The sequence below is a fragment of the Lutra lutra genome, chromosome 8, assembly GCF_902655055.1.
Source record: "Lutra lutra chromosome 8, mLutLut1.2, whole genome shotgun sequence".
NCBI classification, from domain to species: domain Eukaryota; kingdom Metazoa; phylum Chordata; class Mammalia; order Carnivora; family Mustelidae; genus Lutra; species Lutra lutra.
Window position 1 is genome coordinate 40,921,805 of NC_062285.1, and position 16,456 is coordinate 40,938,260.

General features: G+C 45.1%; 1 long non-coding RNA gene across 1 annotated transcript; it reads right to left on the minus strand.

Annotated features, from left to right (window-relative positions):
- Nucleotides 1–8,955: 8,955 nt before the first annotated feature.
- On the minus strand, nt 8,956–15,672 carry LOC125107640 (uncharacterized). The gene is made up of 3 exons (XR_007129616.1): nt 15,358–15,672; nt 13,715–13,889; nt 8,956–9,215 (listed from the first exon to the last, which is right to left on the minus strand). It is a non-coding gene; the product is annotated as an uncharacterized LOC125107640 (long non-coding RNA).
- Between the last annotated feature and the right edge of the window lie 784 nt (nt 15,673–16,456).

Here is a 16,456-nt window from a genome sequence, read left to right on the forward strand (position 1 = left end):
GATGCTCCCCTCCTTCTGAACTATGGACTAGTGCATAACTAGAAGACTGAAGTGCTGGTGGGACCTTGGACAAGAGTCTTCATGGCAACCAGAAATGGAGGCTGTTAACACCTGCCCTTCCTACTTCACAACAAGGCTCTATTTTGAAAATGAATTTTGATAAGTGTGGAATGCTATGAAGGAAATATCATATTAGTCTTAGCCTTTTAGCTCTTTGAGTTAGTGTTTTTACACTTCGGTTGTTGAGTAATGTTCTACATTCACCCTCCTCAAGAGCCACAAACCATATTATGTTGAGTAGTATTAGCAATGTCGTTGGATGCCGTGGACTCAAATTCTTTTTTCAATAAGGATTAAATCCAAAATAGAGACCTCATTGCTCCTCTCATTCTAACTTCCTGAGATAGTCTGCCTGTATTTATAGGACTGAGTTATTTGGGCATTTTCTAGAGATATCTAAAGACATCCTTACTTTCTTGAAGGAGAGGCCAGGGGGTTATAGAGAAAAGTGACAGTTCCTTCTGAATCTCTGCCCTTTCTGGACAAAATCTTTACCTAGGGTACAAGTAGGTCTCTAGGGGCCATTTGGATTTAAGTAAAAAGATTGGTGTTGTCATCGTGACATTTGGTGCCAGGAGCCAGGAATGTTAAACATTCTGCTCTGCTGCATCCAGTCTGCACTGGAAAAAAAAAAAAAAGTGGTCCCTCCAAAATGCTGAGAAACACAGGTAGGAAGTCATATAACTACAGAGAAATAGAGACAGACGTTCCCTCTGGGGCCAGGATTCTAACACCCTCCTCTTACAGAGGACTAGAAAGGGAAAACAGTTTGCTTAAGGTCATACAGCTAGCTAGTGGCAGAGCTGGGAAAAGAGCCCAGCTCTGGAGTTTACAGCCCAGTGAGCCTTCCTGGTGCAACAGAGGGATGGGGAGGGCTGTGGCTGCAGGAACAGTCCTCACGGAGCACAGCCTGCAGGCAGGCCCTGGGTGGCAGGGCCACTTGGTCATTGACTGTATCTGCAGAATTGAGCCAGCATGCCACCGGCCCCTCCCTGCCCAGCCTCAATGCTGCCCAGGGCTGGTTGGGGACTGCGGCTTTGCTTTGGAGCAGTTAGGTTTGCTTGTTTTGTTCAGCTTTTCCTTCTCCCTCCAGGAAGCACCCCCCACCCCATCCCCACTCTGGCCAAACAAGCCCTATGTTGGGAGCATCTTTAGTTAGCTTAATGAAATGTAGCAGCTTCCCTAGGGATAGAAGTGGGGGCTCTCTTGGTGAGTGCCCTGTGTTGTGTACACTGGTGGAAGGAGGGGGAGAGGCTCTGGGTGGGTGGACAGCAGGAGGTCGGGTGTTTATTCTTAGCTCTGTTGCTATGTGATGCTGGGCAAGCCATTGAAGTTTCTTGTTCTTGGCTCAATCAGCTCTTGGTGCTCTGCCTCCTGGACCTCACCTTGGGCACTGCCAGTCATGAATCTTCAAAGTGAGGTGCTGGAGCTGGGTGGTGCCCTGCAACCTCCAAGGGAGGAAACTTAGAGAATCTATATGTATCAGTCAATGTCCATACAGGAAACAACACATTCAAATGAGGTCACTGAAGATAAGTGGATGAAAGTATTGTCCTCTATGGAGGCAATCGGGTTAAGGGTACCCAGTGGTCGCAGACCTGCTCCTTGTCCCCTGTGTAGACTGTCTTATCCCTTCTAGAGGGGAGTCTCAGGATTGCTGGGTAGCTTCCTTTTCCTTCTCTAAATTTATTCTCTGTGCTTCTGGACATGCTCTGTAACCTCAAGTTAGTAAGGAATACATTGCCTGGGCCACCATGCTTCAAGTAAGGACAACAAGAGAGTGGGCTGGGGACTCACCCACTGCGGGGTCATTGTTGGTTGACCATATTCTTTCTCTGAGGCCACAGCACCCATAAGGGAGTCTTCTCCACACAGCTGACCTCTGGGTTCTGGGAATTCTTTTGCCCCTTATCTGATAAGTGGGAGAAGCCTCTATAGTCATTATTACGCAGTGAGAAAGGCCTGCGATGACCTGGGTGTGCAGCAGCGAGGTCTCCTAGCTGCCCATGGAGATGGCAGGAAAGACCTCTTGGAAGCAGAGACACTTGACTTGAGCCTTGACCCGACAAGATTAATATGAAAACTACAAGCAAAAGGAACAGCACATGTAGAGGCATCACTGAAAATGAAACTAACAAGGCACATTTAAGAACTCCAAGTCCTTTTTTGATTGCAAATAGTAGAAACCAAACTCAACATAGTTTTTCAGAGAAAAAAAAAATGTGTTGCTTCCAAAAACCAAAAAGTCCGGGGGCTGCAGGCATGGATGGCTTTAGGTAGACAAAGGGAATCCTCAGGCCTCTGTCTTTCCCTCTGCCCATCTCAGCTCTGCTTGGCTTAGCTTAATCTCTACTGGCTTTCTCCACTGTGAGAGGTAGGGTGGTAGAGGGAGAGAAGGTGGAGGAGGAGGGAAGAAACATTTCCCATGGCACTAGACTCCGGTGTTTCTTTTAATCTGTAAATCTAGAGAAAGTGAGACACTCTTTTTCCGGCCTCCAGATAGCAAATATAAAAAGTTAGTCCTGCTGGGCTAGGGGTCCTCCCAGCTGGGATGCGGAGAAACTCTGACAAGGACCTGGCCTAGGCCTATCCTTGAGCAAGTTGTAGGTACAGAGTCCATACACCAGGACCACATAGAGAAGGTTCCCACAGGAAAGAGGACCCTTATTACCTGAGGAAGAGGGAAGGCAAAGCATTCTGGGAAGACCAAAACTATAGCTCCCATAGTCCATTGCACTTCATATAACTGGAAAGTAGGATGTGTATGTGGGGGGAGAGGGAGTGTGGGTGTTGGGGGATAAAGATGAATAGGGAGTTGGGTCCAGGTAATGACAGCTTCCCTGTGGGCAATGGGGAGCCCCTGAAGGATTCTAAACAAGGGAGATACTTAGTCAGACTTGTATTTTTGAGGCATAATTTGAAAAACAAAGCTGCTCTCCACTAAAATAATAATAATAATAATAAATAAGATTATATTAAATTTTAAAAATGAACCATATATCCTTCCTGAAGCCGAAAAGACATGCATTTGGGATTATTTGCTGCTTAGGTTTCCCTGCTTTGCTCTCTCCCTACACATTCACCCTAGAGTCTGGCTGCATTGTCTGAGGACCAAGCACGGTCTGAGGGTGCAGATTTTCAGACTGCATTAGAATTCTACCTGTGTGGGGCCTGATCCTTTTAAGTGTGGGGGCTGAGGGCCATGGCTTAATGTGTCTGATTGCTGGGTGGGGCTCCCTCTCCGCCGTCTCTATGGAGCCGGAAGCATTTGCAGGCAGATCCTGGCTGGGACTCTGACAGCCAGCCTCCCAGAGCTGCTGCCTTCATCTCCACCATGGGCCTGTGAGTCACAGCAGGGTCCTGTGACATGTAGAGCGGGCGCTAAGCCACACGCTCCGCTCCCACCATGCCAGGCAATCACTATTCACACTATGTAATTGCACCACCATGTTTCATTTGTCATGACCCACCTGTCTCTGTGCAGAATAGGGACTGACAGTCAGTTGGGGGTGGACATTTATCAGCTTGATGGAAGCTGAGACATTTTGGTAGGAGTGACTGTTGGAGTATCAGTAGCAGAGGCTTCTGGAAGAACGTGATGGGAGAGGGGAACGTGGGCTCTGGAACTAGACTGGTTGGGTTCAATGGCAGATGCTGGCCCTTACTGACATGTTGTCTCAGGGGAGTGGCTTTAACTTGCTCATCTGTGAGCTATGAGATCAAAGCACCCACTTTGAGTGTGTGCGGATAAAATGGGATGGTGAGGGGCACCTGGGTGGCTCAGTGGATTAAGCCGCTGCCTTTGGCTCAGGTCATGATCTCAGTGTCCTGGGATCAAGGCCCGCATCAGGCTCTTTGCTCAGCAGGGAGCCTGCTTCTCTCTCTCTCTCTCTGCCTCTCTGCCTACTTGTGATCTCTCTCTCTGTCAAATAAATAAATAAAATCTTAAAAAAAAATAAATAAAATGGGATGGTGATAGCAAAGCACTCAGCACAGGACCTGGCTGGTAAGTGTTAACTGTCATTAGTTCACATTTCCCTGGACTTTTGATTAGATAGGTCCCTGTTTGCAATGAGATCTCTCCATATTGCTTAACGTTATTCTCCTCCGGTGCTGGACTGTCAGCGAGTGGTCAGGTCAGGCAGAACACACATGGACAGAGGAGGCAAGAAGCTTTCACGGTGGCCTCTGCCTCTGGGGGCACTTCTGTCTTTCTCAGAAAGTTCTTCCTCCTTACACATCCTGTGTCCTTCTGGAAGGCAAACAGATCATTACAGAGCTGGAAGAGATATGGGGTTGATTCAGTTTGCAGAAATACTTGGCGTGCAAATATTTTCACACTTTACTTATTTATTAAGTCAGACTGAGATTGGGAGCCTCAACAGTGTCATATATGGCCTCTCCTGGGGTCGTCTGCCTTGAAATGAATGGCTTATTTATCCAGCAGTCGGCTTTCGGGACAATTTTTTTTGTGTGTGTTGTGACTTTTATTCTAGTGTATAAATGGTCTTTCCCTCCTAATTTGGACCAACTGAGAAGTAGGACCTCATGGTTGGAAAAGTAGGGGGGGCGGGGTCACAAGAGGAGCATTTTCTTAGTGATAAGGCAGAAGTGGAGAATAGGACTTGTGGTCACAGCAGGGCTCCCCGATAGTTTCAGCCCTTAATTAAACTTGCCCTTGTGGTCACAGGCATAGTTGCACACACCCAGCCCCTCCCACGTGGTCAGGCCTCTTGCCCCACGGAATGAGGGTGGGGGAGGAGAGGCTCCTATGCCCTCATCTTATACCAGCGTGTCACCAACTAATTCTGCTCCTCCCCAGCATTCCCAGTCAGCAACTGGCACAACTGAGCCATCCCAGGCATTCAGGAAGAAGCTCTCAAGCCAACCTTCACAACTCTTCTTTTCCTTCCCACCTTCCACTCGAAGTGACAAGAATTTACGGTGAACATACATATACCCCAACAAAATGCCTTGCTTTCATTTCTAACCATACCTCAGCTCCACCACTACCTTCGCCTGATCCAAGCCACGCTCACATCTTGCTCAGACAATCTAGATATCTTCCCCACGTTTCTCTTCGCTTCCCCTCTCACAGCACAGCAGCGAGAAGAACGGCAAACCATAAATCAGATCGTGTTATTCCTCTGCTCCAAACTCTTCATAGTTTCCCATTCAAAGGAAAACCTAAGCTCTTTACTTTCCCGTCTAACACTGCTCATGACAGCCCCTGCCAGCTTCCCTGGCCCCCATCCCGTACTCCCACCACATTGCTTCAGCCACTGTGCCTTTCTTGAGGTTCCTTGAGAACTCCAAGCTCATTTTTGCCTCAGGATCTTTGCACATGCTATTTCTTCTTTGGGACACTCTCCCCCTGATCTTTGCTCATCATTTCATTCAGGTCACTGCTCAGCTTTGCCTCTTCAGAGAGGCCTCCCCTGACCGCTTTGTCTAAAATAGCTGCCCTCTCTTTTATTCTTTCCCTTCATCTCACTTCTTTAAAATCATTTATTACTGCTTGACATATGTATTTTTATTTATTCTTAATAAATAAAATTTAAATTCCAGGTAGTTAACGTATAACTAGTTAACACTGTGTAGTATTAATTTCAGGTGTAAAATTGAGTAATTCCACAATTCCATACGTTGTCCAGTGTTTATCACTCCAGATCCCCATCACCTATGTCACCCATTCCCCCACACACCTCCCCTCCAGCAACCCTCAGTTTGTTCTCTATAGTTAAGAGTCTTTTATGATTTTCCTCCTCTTTTCTCCTCCCATGTTCATCTGTTCTGTTTCTTAAATTCCACTTATGAATGAAATCATATGGTATTTGTCTTTCTCCAACTGACTTATTTTGCTTAGCATAATTCTAGCTCCACTCATGTAGTTGCAAATGGCAAGATTTCACTCTTTTTGATGGCTGAGTAATAGTCCATTGTCTATGTGTATTTTAAATGCTTGTTTAGAAATTCATTTTGTTAATGCTGTTTCCCTGGTGCTTAGCACAGGACCTAATATGAAGTAGGGGCTCAGCCGCTGTGTACTGAGTAAACCAACCTTGTAGCCAAGCAAGTTTGAAAGAAAAACCTTAGAAGGAGCAGAGTCACACCTGCTCAGGCCCTTCTCCTGGGTTCATTTATCAGTTCAGTCATTCCTCCTTTGTGGTACAAAGGCAAGATGAAGTTCTTTGCCCTGATGTTTCAGAGAGGCAGTTTAGCATTGTGAGTGTTGCTATTGGCCCCATTTTACAGAAGAAAAGACTGAGGCTTACTTTAAATACTTTGCTCAAGGTTGTATGGCTAAAATGTGGTAAGTCCCCAGTTCCCAATTATGTCTCTGTACTCTTTATCTTTCTACTCTATTGCCTTTTTGGCTGAGGTTCTTCTCATAGCTTTTCTAATTCTCATCACAATCCAATAATGAGGTGCCCATTTCACAGATGAAAAAGCAGATGAGAAAGACATTCTGGGGTTGGGAGTGTTAGGTGACTTCCCTGGTATGATGCAACCTGAAGTAGCAAAGCAGAATTTGCATCTAAGCGGCTTCATTCAAAGCCTTTGCTCCCCACCTCTGCTCACATCCACTGCCTTTCTCTGGGGAGCAGAGGTTGTCAGGTTGTTGTCATGGGGATCAATGGGGTGAGCACATGTTTAGCCCTGGCAGGCCTTATGTGACCCAGTTGGCATCTATCGGGCACCTGGTTTGGGCTGTCACTGTGCTAGTTCCTGGGGATACAGTGTTGAAGATGACAGTCTGTGCCCCCAAGAAAATTAGCATAGTGGAAAAATGGAAGAGTGAAACACTTACTACAGGGTAGTAAGTACTATGATATGGTGAGCCCAGGGACAGTAGCACATGGGAAGGACACTTCATCTAGTCTTGGGATGTTAAAGATTCCAGAAGACAGGATCTACCCAGAGTAGAAGTTAACCAGTTGAAAGGGAGGAGAGTGCATGTGGTCTGCCTTGAGAATCACATGCAGCTCTCTGTCTTTGGACTGAGTTGTTGAGTGAAGGAATGGGGACAGATGAGGCTGGAGAGAAAGACAAGTGTCTATAGCCTGGAGACCATTGAGTGATGAGTGCAGAGGCTGAGACCATGCCCTGCGGGCAGTGGGAACTCTGAGTGTCTTGAAGACAGCAGGCAGTGTTGGCAGATATGCCTGTGAGATGGGCCGCTCTAGTTTTAGTGTGGACAGCAAACTGGAGGAGGAGCCAGAAAAGAGGCAAGACAATCAGCCAGTTATGGGACCACTGCAGTGTTGAAACCTGAACTAAGATGGTAGATCTGAGGATGGAAAGAAGAGGACAGGTTGAAGAAATATGACAGAGATAAAATTGTCAGCTACCAACTTAATAACTGTACACTCTACACTCGATAATTTCCAGGTAAGAGCCAGTAGGTACAAAGAAAATATGGACACAAGACTATGCGTCTTCACTAGAGCAGGGTGCAAGCCCATTCCAGGTGCTTCTCGGATGTGATGCCGTCCCCTCTCCTCTGAGTTTGTCCTTTGGGGAGGAGCTGACCAGCTGCAGCCATGCTGTTATGCTGCAGTGCTGTAGCCTCCTGCTGTAGCAAAACTGGTGTGCAGCTGTCATTGTTCCCTCATCCGGCTCTCTCTGTGACTTGGCAGAGTGCAAACCTGTCCTACCGCTTCTCTTCTGCTCCCATGCCACTGGTGTTCAAGAGCCCCCTGACCCATCCCAACAGACTGCTCCACCAGGTGCTGACTGCTCTGCCCTCGCGTTATAAAATTCCTACTGATGCTTCGGACATCCCAGGAAATGCAGGCTTCTGAACTGGGACAGGTGAGAGAATCCCAGGGGACTCTGGAAGCACAATGAAAGAGAAGTGGAAGAAGAAAACGAATTTCAGTGGTACCTCAGATCTTTTTCTTCATTGCAGCAGACTCTTGGTAAGATCTGAACAGGAAACACTGCCGCCTCAAACTTGGGCCATCCACTGGCAGGGCTGAGCGGATGAACTAACTAACAATGACAAAGCCCTTAGAAATTTAGGTCTTAACTATTCCCAGGTGTCACAAGTTGCTGTTTGTTTTGCCTAATTGAATTGAACCACTGAAATACTTTCTTTTCTTAGAAATAGAGTATAGGGGTGCCTGGGTGGCTCAGTGGTTTGGGCCTCTGCCTTCAGCTCAGGTCATGGTCTCAGGGTCCTGGGATTGAGCCCCGCATCGGGCTCTCTGCTCAGCAGGGAGCCTGCTTCCCCCGTCTCTTTGCCTCTCTGCCTCCTTGTGGTCTCTGTCTGTCAAAAAAACAAAATCTTAAAAAAAAAAAGAAATAGAGTATAAATATAATCATCTAGAACAAGGCAACCACTTTTTTTTTTTATTAATTTGCTTCCTTACCTGAATAAGAGTAGACATTCTCCAAACCTCTGTTATAAAGCACCCATCAGGAGGTAGTATGGGGTAAGGCACACCTCTCCTTCATCCCACCCCTAATGATTGCAGGGAGAGTACTACCCCTTTTGCCCATGATTTCCCCACTGCTTATGGAAAAGCAAATTAAATACATATTGCTAGTCATATCTTTTGAGAGAAAATCTCATTTTCCTTACTGTAAAAGCAATCCTGGTTTCATAGCAACTTCTTATAGAAGTGTCAATATACTCATGAAAGTTAAAGACCTGAGTTTGAGTCCTGCCTCTTTTGACTAAGGTTATAACAACTACCTATTCTTTTTATGCCTCAGCTATCAATCTTTGGTAAGGAAACCCTACCCAAAGTTCTGTGAAGATGGAATGAAGCAGTGTGTATAAAGCAATCCTGCCTGGTGCATAGTGAAGGCTTAAAATATAATTGATAGTGATACTCAGAGTGGTAACAGTAATAACGATAATAAAATATAATAAAGACCTCAGAGCATTTTATTTGGAGATTAAGGCATAAGTGGTTAGGCAGCTGGAATCCACAGGGAACGAAATAATGTTGTGTGTCCTCTCCCCGTCCAAGTCTCACAGTCTGTGTGTGGGCTGAGCAGTTACAAGAAACTGTCATCAGCCCTATGACCTGCAATCCCACTGCCTCCTGATGCCAGGTCTTCTGAGGGCACATTTGCCATCACTTTGTTCGTGTCACTGGCTCCCTCTTCGGCTACTCAGGGCCTTTCCGCTGTATACAAATGGCCTGGAAGAAGAAAGACATCCATGAACTAAATCCTAAAGATTCTGAGATATACGCTGGATTTCTCCACACTTCCTCCAGGAAAAAGAAGAAAAAAAAAAAAGAAAGAAAAGAAAACCTCTTATGAACTGTCTCAGTAAAATTTGGTTCAAAAAGAAACACTATTTTCATATAATGTGAATCCTGGATTGTTTCTCTCTAATTAAAGAACTTGAAAAACTCAGCATAGACGGAATGTCCATAGAACAACATTTTATTGCTGAATTTTAAAAATTTATTTCAAAATAATTTTTTGATTACTAAGTGCTTTCATATATGTTTCCTTAGTTGACTTTTATAACAATTCTGGAATGAGCAAGGTAGGTGTTATTATGGCAATTTTACACTTTGCAAAATCTACATTTTACACTTTCAGATGAAGAGACGGAGAGTGCTGAGAGATTTACCCCCAGTTTTACATTTGTAAATAGAAAAGCTGGGATACAAGTCTTGCCCTTTGACTCCATGCCCAGCATCCTTCTCGGACAACATACTGGTTCATGTTGCACGAAAGTGTATTTGCTCGGTTTTGAGTTCCTAGTCCATTGCTCCTTCCATCATGATACCATTCTCCTTCCACATTCCTTTTCCTCAGAGCCATTTTTCTGAAAATCAACTGTTCTTTAAACGGGGTCGCCGTTTAAAGGTGTATTTTCTCAGTCTTAGAGAAAGGAGCCTACAGAAGTCTGTCACTTGTCTATACGTATTCGGTCTCCAGTGACCTTCGGAAGGAACCCTATGGATAGAAAACAGTTCTCCCAGTTTCCTGTGAATGCCTTTTCCATTTAATGACCCAGGAATACCAACCTGATTCACTTGTGCTGACTATGTCCACAGTCCCTGCAGTTGTGAGAACTGTGACTACCATATCCCACAGGAAACTTTGGGGCTGTGGGAATGTTTGGTAGGAACCTTCATAACTATCTCCTGTCCAAACATAATTATCCCAACTCTGTCCACTCGTCCTCATAGTTATCTCTTCATAACCTCTCATGCATTTTCTTTCTCTTCCTCAGAAACTAGTGGGTGGTTTCAGATGCATTTTCAGAGTGAATGACCACTGTAAACTCTCTGGTCTAGAGCCTTGGTCTTAAACTTCAGTATGCTTGAGACTCATGAATGGAATTTGTTAGAACACATACCACAGGCACAACCCTCGAGACTGTGATTCGGGAGTTCTGGCTTGGGCCAGGAGGCTGCATTTTGAATCAGCTCCTTCAGGGATTCTGTTGCAGAGATAGTTTGCAAACCAGATGATCATGATCAGAGCAATAATTGTATATGATTGCAGAGGAAGACATGGGTCCTGCCACATAGCAGGGCTCAATAAATTCTGCTTGAGTAAATGAGGATGTTGTTCACTTCAGAGTGGACTGATGCTGAGAGATGTGTAAAAAGTGACTCTTCTATCCTTACCAGGCACAAAGAAGAGATTAGTTTTTGCACGCTTCTGAAAAACAACGGGCAGAGGAGTTTTCCTGCAGATCCACTGCAAGGGAAACAGATTTGGTCAATGTAGCAAAAATTCTATAAAGCATGGCATATGACATGGTCTTGGCTTCCACAAAATAATAGGCTAGACAACTCACTCCAAAAGGGAGCACCAAGAGGAATTAAAAACCAGTTGCTCCCTTGGGAATTTTGTCACACACAATGGAAAGACCATTAGCAAAATTGCTGTGACATTTTGGAAAAAGGAGAAGTCACATTTAGCCGGCGGTCTTGGAGGACCTTGCAGAGATAAATGTTTGAACTGAGTGTAATTGGGATAGGTGGGAACAGTGTGTTCTGTGGGATGGTCTATAGTGGAGAGAAGCATGCCTGTGAGAAAGTAACTGTTCTAACCATAGTGAGTTGCCTCTCTTGACTAGCACTTAGGAGGGTGGGGAGAGGGGAATATGCAAATACAGACATGTTACATATACACAATTTTGTTTAGTTCTCGTGACAGTTCTACAAGGAAGGTAATAATGGCCCACTGTATGGAAAAAAGTTCAGAAGAGTAATTAAAATGAACTAAATAGTTCAGAATCACACAGCTTACACAAGGAAGACCTGGGGTTTGAACCTGCCTCATGTGAATGCCCAGCCTAATGCCAGGGTACTCTCACACTTCTCCAATTAAACTGCCAGAGAGCCCTGAATGTCAAGCTTAGGTTTTTGTGTTCAACTTCCAGGCAATACATGCCTTGCCAAGTAGTCTAGAGGCCAAATTCCAACCCAAAAGTCTGTCCGGTTCTCTTTGCATCTTTAGTATATCTTCAAAAACTGCCACCCTGGAGACAACCACAACTATGCCATTTGACCCATCAGATCCTGTCGGTGGTTTGTTGTATGCAAACAGAGTATCATGGCATAGCAGGTGGGGAGTTCTACAGATTCCTTCTCCAGCTGCTATTGTCTAATTAATATTGTCACACATGGCCCAGTTATCTTGTCGAGAGCAGGCAAGTGTCATCAGTGCATGCTTGGGTGCATTGTGTGTATAAAAGTTGTTGATAAATCAGCAGATTTTCCATGTGAACAAAGCCTGCATCTCCCGCTGATGACTTAATTCTAGGGTTCAGAAAACCCAGGACAGGGATAATGAAACTTCCTGCTTAAGTAGCAGATTAAGAAACTCCTTGGCTCCATGAGGCAAGAATGGCCATACGGACACCTCTGGTTATCGCTTCTCATCAGAAACTTTGTTACTGCTCTCCCTCATGGGAACTAAGGTGAGGCACCTTTCCCTCCAGCAATGGATTTGGTGAGACAATTCCCAGACAAGGGTGATAGGAAAAGGATGACTTGGAGGGGGGTCTCTCTCCTCAATTAAACATGTTCCTTCGTTGTATAAATGAGATACTGATTTAGAAAGGACTTTTTTCTTCAGTGATTTCCAGGTTTACCAAGTGTTTTCCTACATCATTTAATCCTTGAAATAGACTTGGGAAGTCTCTGTAATCATCTCCTTTTTGTAGATGAGAAAACTAGGAGCCAGACATTAAATGTCTTGACCAAAAGTTAAATAAGTATTAGTGAATGTGGGTAAGACCACTAGAACTCACATTAGCCACTCTCAGAGGTAGTCACACACTTGCTTGTTCATTCATGCCTTTATCTATTCATTCAACACTTACTGAACACCTGCTATGTCCCTAGCATTGCATTAGGTTGTGGGAATCTGAAGATAAAAATGGAAGCTATTTTGAGCTCCTTGAATAGAAGCTAATGAAAGAGGGAACAAGTCAATTATCAGTTCATTCTTTGGAACTCTAATTGGTGTTATTTCCATTCACATTTAAATACAAATACACAACATTAGGTTCCATGAGTCTTCTGGCTAGTTCTCCAGTCCTTAAAGATGTTTTGCTTTCACTTATTTATCTGCATGCTTCTGGTATTCTATTACCTACCCTGTTCAATATTTGCCTCAGTTCAATAGTAATTACTTCCTAGATGCATGCATTTCATTTCTCTTGGTTCCTAAAAAGAAAATGTTTCTGTGTATCTGTGTGTTGAATCTGTATCAGATAAATTTTCCACCTGAATCATCTCCATAAAGGTTGTCCCCCACTTTCTTTTTCTGAAGCTTCTTGGAAAAGATTTAACTCAAATAACCATAATTGCAACTTCATAGAATAAAACTTTCTTCTCCCTCCTTTCTGTTCCATTCTGAAATTATTTTTAATTTTTATTTATTTTTACTATTTTTTGCGGGGGAGGAGTGGGAAAGGGACAGAAGGAGATGGAAAGAATCTTGAGCAGGCTCCACACCAGTGCAGAGCCCAACATGGGGCTTGATCTCAGAACCTTGAGATCATGACCTGAGCTGAAATCAAGAGTTGGACACTTAACAGAATGAGCCACCCAGGCACCATTATTTTGTATTTTTTTAAAGATTTTATTTATTTATTTGACAGAGAGAGATCACAAGTAGGCAGAGAGGCAGGTAGAGAGAGTGAGAGGGAAGCAGTCTCCCTGCTGAGCAGAGAGCCCGAAGCGGGATTCGATCCCAGGACCCTGAGATCATGACCTGAGCCGAGGCAGCGGCTTAACCCACTGAGCCACCCAGGCGCCCCTATTTTGTATTTTTAATATCACACACCACACAGTGCCTTGGAGTATAGGTATATGCCTACATGTCCTATCTTTCTTACTAAATCAAATGGTAAGCTCCCTGAGAGAGAGAATCATGGTGCATTAAGCACTATGCCCTTCACAGAACCTAGCATATTCCATGATATATTAAAGGGTCTCAATAGATATTTATAAATTGAGACCCCGGAGCGCCAAAGCTTATCTCTCCAAAAGATTCCTTCTCAGGGGCACTGGGAGAGATGTTTCAAGTGCCCTCTACTCTGAGTAGTAATATCCTGACAGTGAGCCCACCCACTACCCCCTGACCCAAATAGTAACCTTTGAGTAGCCCACAACCTCTCTTGCTGAGCATTTGCTTTCCTAGTTCCCATTTTACTTACACATTCTTGGGTTCCTCAGGTCCTTTGGTGAACACAACTTCTACTTGGAGTTGAGGTGCAATCTTTGAGCAGATCATTGGGACAGCTCATTGTACAGGCCAAACTGGTTTTTCTGTATCTCCCAGATACAATTTGTGTGAGTGTTGAGTGTCTCCTCAAGAGAATGCTCAGAAACCTGGTCAGTGTAGGGAAGAGCATTGAGCCACATGGAAAGGAGAGAGACTCAGAGTAAAAGGGATATGTAACTACTTACCCACAGCCTGAGGTCGACTTCTCCATGGAAACTCTTGACCTTTGTTTAGGATTCTTCTACCATATGTCCTCATCAGATTTTCTCTCACTGCATTATCCAAGTTTTCTTGCATGTCTGGACCCTTTTCCCCTTCATTTAAATATGCTCCATTTCCCCTCCTAAAGTCAAAACTGAAAATCTTCTCTTAACCAGGCCCACAATGGGTGCTCAATGGTCATAATTACAACCGTTACTACTGCTCTTTCTGCTACTGCCTCATCTTTTTCCTTTGACCATGCAGCTGTTCGGTCTACTCCATGGCCACCTGCTTCCACTTTCTCTTCACTCACTGACTCTTACTCCCTTGCTGTCTGGCTTACGCCTGACCCCTGGAAGGGGCTGGCCTTTCCTCCTGATGAGCACATGCTGTGGCCTGTCCTCAGCAATGGTTCCTTTCAGTCTTTCTGATATTCAGCTGTACTTCATCCAGGAGTTTCCTGAGTCCCCAGGGTAAACTAAATGAGTTGCCTTTCATGTGTGCCCAGTTCCGGTTCTACCTCAGCCTCCCTCTTTTTGCTGCATTTGGTTGGAAGTATCCATGTGGCCATCCATTTTCCTCAAAGGCCGGGACCATAATTCATGCATTCTGGATCCCTAACACCCAGAGTAACCAATATCTAAGGCTGCTCAGTACAGTGGCCACTAGCCGCATGTGGCTACTGATCACTTGACATGTGTCTGAATTGAAAGGTGCTAGATATGTAAAATGCACATGAATTCCAAAGATTTAGTGCAAAGACATAAAATATCTTATGAATAATTTTATCCTGAGTACATGTCAAAGTGATTACATTTCGGATATACTGGGTTAAGTAAGGCATATTATTAAAATTAATTTTACTTGTTTCTTTTGACTTTTATGAAGACGTTTTAAATTATGTAGGTGGCTCCCATTTTATTTCTATTGGACGGTGTTGACCTATAACATGGCCGGGAAGACAGGCCCTCAAACCATGGTTATTAAGCTGAATTGGATTGAGTTGGACAGTACCCTGTCTTATGAACCTCCTTCCCCAGTTTCGGTAGTGAGCCTCCCCTGGCTCTCCTCCCATCTCTGGCACTTTCCTCTCCCATCCTCTGAGCATCGGTCACTGCTAGATATGAACCTTTATCCAGCTCCTGTGCATCTACCACGGGGAGGCTGACCTCAGAAAACGAATAAATGCACAAAGCCATGGTGATTTCTATTTTAAAGCAAATAAGTGAAATAAAGAAGTGAGGGAGCCCCTAGCCAATGGTGAGAGTTAGCCATCGAAGGCCTCCATGGCAAGGCAACCTTCCCAAGCAGCTTTTGGAGGCGAGGCACAGGGAAGGGCAGGCTGGCAGGCACAGCCCTCGTCCGCCCACTTACATAAAGGCTGCTGTGAAACGCAGAGCAGTATTTTAAGTGCATCGAAGGTCCTGGATTGAAAACTGAGAGACCTTGAAATCGAGAAGTGTTTGCTTTAGTAACCATGGGCGTTGGCTCTCTGGGTAGGAACAGCAGGGCGGCTGGGTGGCCAGGAGGTCGAGGTGGCAGCCCCGGGCTCCTCCAGTGCCCAGAGCTCCAAGCCTCTTCAGCCCTGTTCTGGGAGAAAGCAGCTGCCTGTGGTCATTTCAGCTCAGGGCTGGGCGGGGGCCCTCCCTCTGCTGGAGCACGGCCTCTCTACTTTGAACCCTGTTCAGATTGAAGAAACGGGTTCTCTGATTGTTGTCTCACCTTGTTCTAGAACCTTGGTCAGAACCCCTTACCTCTCCATTCCATGACTCAAAAGCCTTTCCCTTTCCCTTCTCAGAGCTTGGGAGAACGAGTGACATATAATAAAAAGGATTCTGAGTTTCTCTAGGTAAATGCAAGGTCCCAGGTTGTGTTCTGTTATGAGGTGAGCTGGAAAATAACCAGCCTGGGACAATCCCCAGCTCTATCTGCCCCAGTCAGTGACAGGGCTCAGATGAGTTAAATAATGATGTCAATAGTATTGCTTATTAGGAACCCCCTACCTCCCGGTTCTCTTGCTGGCCAGTGAGCTGGATGTTCGTACCAGCATCATACAGGGGAGAAGGCTGATGCTCCAGTTATCCCACGTCCAAGGAGCCGAGCTGGAATCAGAGGCTGCACGTGTCTCGTGCTTTTTTCACTCTTATTACATACAGTCCTCCGAAAAGCCAGGAGCCCCAAGGCTGTGTTATGTGCTCACTTCTCATTCAGTGATTAGCTTTTCCAGTCCAATTTTATCTGGCCCAGGAACTATTAAGATTTGACAGGCGGGTGGTGAATGGAACTTCTAACATTTAACTATAGAGTTGTCTTCCTAACTTTCTGAAGAAGTGAACTGGATAAGGATTTTTCAACCCTTTCACAAATAGCTAATCTAAGCCTCAGTACGGTGCTGTGTTCAAAGCCACACGAGGAGTGACTGGCCAGGCTGAATGTCTGGATCTGGGCAAGGGCCACTGGAAGGAGCTGCCCC